Raw genomic sequence first — 6,000 nt, 5'->3', positions numbered from 1 at the left:
TTTTTTTAATCTGGAACGACCCGTTTTGGAATCAGAACGACCCGTTCTGGAACGTGAAAAATAAAAAGTGCTAGTTGGTGAAATAAATTTGCACGATTGCTATTTGGATAAATATTTTTTAAAATAGTATTATTTGAGTAAAAACCTCTATTTTGTCTCTCCTAATTTTTTGGAGATGCACTATTTTTTATTTCATGATTAGTTATGTAATGCTTTATTAATAAAGGCTAAAAACCTATTTTGGTCCCTTATAATAATTGTTTGTTTCAATTTAGTCCCACTTTTATTTTTGGTCTCAATTTGGTCCCTAATAAATTAATTGGTTGCAATGTCGGACTTCTGTCCAAATTATTTAAACGGAGTTAACTGTTGGTCACGTGGATGCCAAGTAGATGCATAGGTGGATGCCAAATTTCTTGAATACACCTAGAACCAGAACAGCCCGTTCTGAAACCAGAACGGGCTGTTCTGGGTGCACTCTTGGTGTGTTAATTTTGCATCTGGAACGTGCCGTTTCAGATGAAAAATTAACACACAAGGAGTCCAGCAGAACGGATCATTCTGAAACCAGAACAGGTCGTTCTAGATTCAGAATGGCCCGTTCCAGAACGCCAACTTCATGCCTGCGTTGACCAAAATGCCGCAATGTGATTCAAAAATTGAAAATAAGAATTCATAACATATCATAAATTCAAAAACAGAAATATGGTTTAGAGACTTAAAACAAAAATTCAGAACATAACATATACTAAAAAAGTTCAAAGGAATTATTGAGAAGGGAAATCATCTAGATAATGCTGAAGATGCTAATAATACATCTTATCCACCATATAGCACTGAATGGCAATAGGATATCAACATTATCTACCTGTACATGTGGTTGTGTGGTGAAATGTTAGTCTTGTGTATCCTTTTCCTTTACTTCAAATTGTACTTCCTCAAGAACAGGTTGTTGTTGTTGTTGGGGTACATCGTTAATGACTTCAAGGAAAAATACTATGTTATTTCATCCTTTACTGTATAGTGTCAATTTGGTAGTAAGTGGTTCACTCAAGTTGTAGCTCCTGCTTATCCAGGTAAAGGGAGGAGAATCTTGTCTCTTTAAAATTTTATATACCATTATGTTTATTTATTTATGTTATTTTCTTTGTACATTTATCTAGTGAGGTGTCCCTAACCTCATTTATTTGCTTAACCTTTGATTATTTTTGTCTATAATATATTCTTTTACCGTAAATATATTTATTGTAAATATATTTATAATCAACTATGATATAGTTGTGATATCTTGGACTCGTCTTATTGTTACTTCTTAACGTATTTACGAAAATAAATATTGTTCTATGGCCATAGAAGATAAAGTTTGAATTATTTGTAGCTGGAGGTTTGACCTTGGGGATTTAAATGAGTAAGAAATGAAGGTGAAATATCCTATTGTTGATTAAGGTGAAATATCCTTTTATTGGTTGATGTTATGATGATGCTCATTTATCCTAACTAGTCACTACAAGTATAATTCAAATTTTATTGTATCATGAAAATTTAATATATGATCTCTATATATATTTATATATATATATATATGTTAATATTGATTATAAATAATTCTTTATATTCTTTTAAATTATTGTATTTATTGGATATTATTCTCACTCCTCTCTTTTCTTTATTTTTTTTTAAATTAAATATATTATAAAATAGATGGATCTACTTGGGGTTCCAGATCATTTTGCAGTTGTTATAGCTGTTGTCTTCCTTGGAAGGAATTGGAATGTCGAGGCTATTTGATGAATCTATTATAATTTTATTTGTTATTGTAAATTTATTCCCACTATCAATGTAAATATTGTAATAGAAGTGAAAGAAAGAAATATTATGTAAAATAATACATTATTGCGAATATTTTAGAACGATATGTCATGTATTAAATTCACAAAATATTCTTTATCTTTACCTTTATCTTTATAAAAAAATTGTTAATGATATAATTGCAAAAATATTATATAAGAAAATATATAATTATTATTATATAAATCGGGCGTTACATAAGAACTGTTTTTCGTATAGATACACAAATCTTCTTTTTTTTTCCCGTCAAATCAAGTTTTTCATTTTTTTGGTATAGAGCTGAATTTAAAATTTGGAAGTATTCACACATTACTCTCGTATAAAGAAATAGACTTTTCAAATCCATGTGAGAGAATTTGGTTGGAAGATAACTAATTCATGCAAAAAAAAAAAAGAAAAAAAAAAGACTTTTAGTTGAATAAAGGGTAAACAAATTCGATCAACTAAAAACTATTTTTTAAAAATTAAGATGGGATACTTCAAATAGATATCAAACGTAGTTATGAAATCATTAGTGGAAGTATTCACAACCAAGTCATATGTCAAATATGACACAAACAATTTTAGTTTCTTAACACAAGCAACATAAATAAAGGAATGGGTCGCACCAGAATAAGAAAACACAACAAATGGTCTCTCATTTATGAAACAAGTACCTTGGATTATATTTTCTAATTGAGCAACTTCAGCACTACCGAGGAAAAATATACTCTTCCAGTAGCTTTGGGTCATTCAACCTGTGAACTAGCTCCAACGATCCTTGCTCTCTTCAAATATGTACTAGTAGTAAGTAATGATGTGACCCTTTTATTTGCAATTGAAACAAGTCGGCTCTTGATTAGGACATCTAAAGCCATCATGCTCCGCATTACCACACCATCGGTGTAGAAATTGATCCCCCAACACTAGCAGCTCCCTTCCCTACATAAGACCCAACAAAAGATTTGCTCCCACTTGCACCAACTTGACTCCTTTGAAACTTTTCAGGTGCCGAGTAAGGCTTACTCTTTCTTTGACCTCCAAACTTTCCACTTCTAATAAGGCCTATACTCTTGTAATGTGCAACATGTGCCCTATTATCCTAGTTATAAATTATGCATTTATTCACCAAGTTAGGATAATGATATATCTATTGATAATTAATCGCCGTCTTCACCTAAAGACGAAGACCATTTACAAACTTGATGTATTTAGCTCATTCACCACCTTCACCATGGTAATACCAGAACAATGAATGAGGTCCTTAAACCAAGCAACATACTTTGCCATCGTTGTATCTCCTTGCCTTAGCTCCAAGAACTCCACCTCCTTCTAACTTTGCATGTCGTTCAAAAAATACTTCTATAGAAATACCCTCTTAAAATTGTCCCCAATTGACCAACATACCCTCAACTATCATCTATTGTAAGGTACCTTCCCACCAAAAGTGTGCATCACCAAATAGCTTGAAGGTAGCCATATTCACCTTCTATACAACAGGACATTCCATAGCCTTGAATATTTTCTCTATCTTCGTCAACAAGATCATAACAACTTTCGGGTCATTTCCCATTAAAAGATGGTGGATGGTTATACTAAAATCGCTCCAACCAATTAGGAGTGACTCTAACCCTTCCCGTTCTTATAGCATTTGCTAATGCTTAAAGGATGTCAAGGATGGCACAATCATTGCTACCAGCCATAATATTGATACACAACAACAAACAAATTAACTATAAATGCAAAATATCATGCCAATCATCATCAGAATACACACAAAACATGCAATAAGGCACATCACACATATCTAGTTTAAATCAACTAGACTTTAATACTACGAAATGTGACACCTTCTACCCCACATGTAACAATGTTCAATATAAATGACTTCTTAACTTAAAGTTGAATTTATGCATAAAAGTCAACTAAGAAAAATCAAGTTTGGTAGAGAATACCACATAACAAACTTCTCCTATCAATACAAAAATAAAACTTCAAAATAAAACATAACCAGTCGTTTACCATCATGTCTTAAAAAATAGATAACATTGAAAAAATCCTAATTTATGCATGATGTCATATATCTTTTTAGAGCACTTCCTAAAGAAAGGACTAAGCCTCATCATTAGCATCATCAATGTCCTGATAAGTCTCACCTGTAACAACATACAAGAAGAACAACATAAAAACAAAAGGAGTGAGAAATATCTCACTCTAGCTCATGATGTGAAATAAGGCTAGATAGTCAACCACACACAACAAAAACAGAAGTTTAAGTTATGGAATCTAAAGTGACTTCTGTAAAAACTAATTAATCTAATTTAATACTAAGTAGGGAAAATAAAAAAATAGACTTATTTGAGGAACACTATAAAGATAAATAATATGTTTTTAAAGATTTAGAATAATAAAAAATTGAAAAAATAATTAAAAATTTAAAATAAAAGATGTTAGGGATTGATTTCATTGACATTCTTCATATGTATCTTTCTCAATTATTATTCAATTTCATAAATTATCAAGTTAATTCAAAAACCAATGAAAATATTTAAATCCTTATTCATTAGATGAGAAATTCTAGGTTTGTTAAGAAAAATCTCAATTCTTTGGTAAAGATTGTTAAGTAATTAACCCACATTAAGATTGGAGGTCTAAAATATTGACAAATAAGACTAATCCTATTCCTAGTAATAAGTGATATTAGGATTATTCTTTATATCATAGTTTTAAAAGGGTTTCCTAACCCCAATTAAATATATGGGATTATATAAAGGGTGACCAAGCTAAATCACGCATTAAAATAAGAAGAAAAACAAGTAACTAATAAAAACATGAAGAATTACATGGTGTAGAGTAACTACATCAATCTCCAACAAAGACTCCTTTTATTCTCTCAAACCTCTCTAATATATAAAACATGTAGAGTATTTTTCTATCTCTCCAAATCCTTTATAAGATTTTAAATGGACTTTCTCCAATTGGACTTGTGGTATCCACTAGCTCAGAGCGACCAATTGGCTCGCTTAAGTGAGTGCTTCATGATGCTCCCATGATGCTTTTGTGTTTGCTCACTTTAGCGACCATGTGGTTCACTTAAACGAGAATTGTTGACGTGTCTATGCTGGCATTGTGATAGCTTTCTCAGGTGGCTCCCATGAGGAAGCTTTTCATGGTGCTCTAAGATATCTTTTGTGTTGGCTCACTCGAAATGCCCAAATGACTCTCATTAAGTGAGCATAAAGTCGCTTAGAGGACATTTCCCTCTCGCTCTGAGTAAATACCCCCAATGTTCAACTCATTTGTCACTAGCTCCTTACTCCTTGTGTCTCAAGACTAACAAAAATCATTAAAAAAAACACTTAAAATTAACAGGGTTCTATCGATTAACAAGATAAAATTAAAATATTAATTTTTGACAAAAATAAGACTCTAAAACATAAGATATGCTCAAATAATTTTCTAAATTGGTTCAAAGATATTGACATATTTGACAATTACCAAACAGATTTTTAATATATTTTAACAAAAATAATTTTAAATAAAAAAGTTTTTATTGTGAAACTCACATAAAGTAAATTAAGAACAAAATCTTATAAAATTATTGTCTGATAGGATAATGATTGCTTCACTCATACATTATTATCATAGATGTTATGTAATGATTCAATCACTTTCATACACGTTATGTACTAAATTTATATTCCGTATATTATTAATAATTTAATTTGAAAAAATACCTAGTTTGATTGAAAGAAAAATAAAGAGAGAGAAAGATTGATTAATGCACCAGATCACTTTATTAGCGTATTTGACAAAGCATTTTAGGAGTTCATAAGCTCCTATTGACCAGCTTATAAGTTTATTTTTTTTTTGACGAAAATAAGTTTGTTCGGTACATAAGCTTATTTTAGGATCATATAACTTATTTTTATAAGTTAATTAAAATGACTTATAGTTTATAAGATCTTATCTTTTTTTTTTTTCTCTTAAAATAATATTGTATCATAATATAAATTATTTATCATAAAAAATATAATTTTTATATTTAAAAATATTTATTTATATAAATTTTAAATATGTGATAATTTATATTTTTAAATATAATATATATAATATATATATATATATATATATATATATATATATATATTCAATCGTTATATATTAAACATA

Source organism: Cajanus cajan, chromosome 3 (genome assembly GCF_000230855.2).
Source record: "Cajanus cajan strain Asha chromosome 3, NIPB_CcT2T_4, whole genome shotgun sequence".
Classification (NCBI taxonomy): Eukaryota; Viridiplantae; Streptophyta; class Magnoliopsida; order Fabales; family Fabaceae; genus Cajanus; species Cajanus cajan.
The sequence above is the reverse complement of the archived record's forward strand: the minus strand, read 5'-3'. Positions refer to the sequence as shown.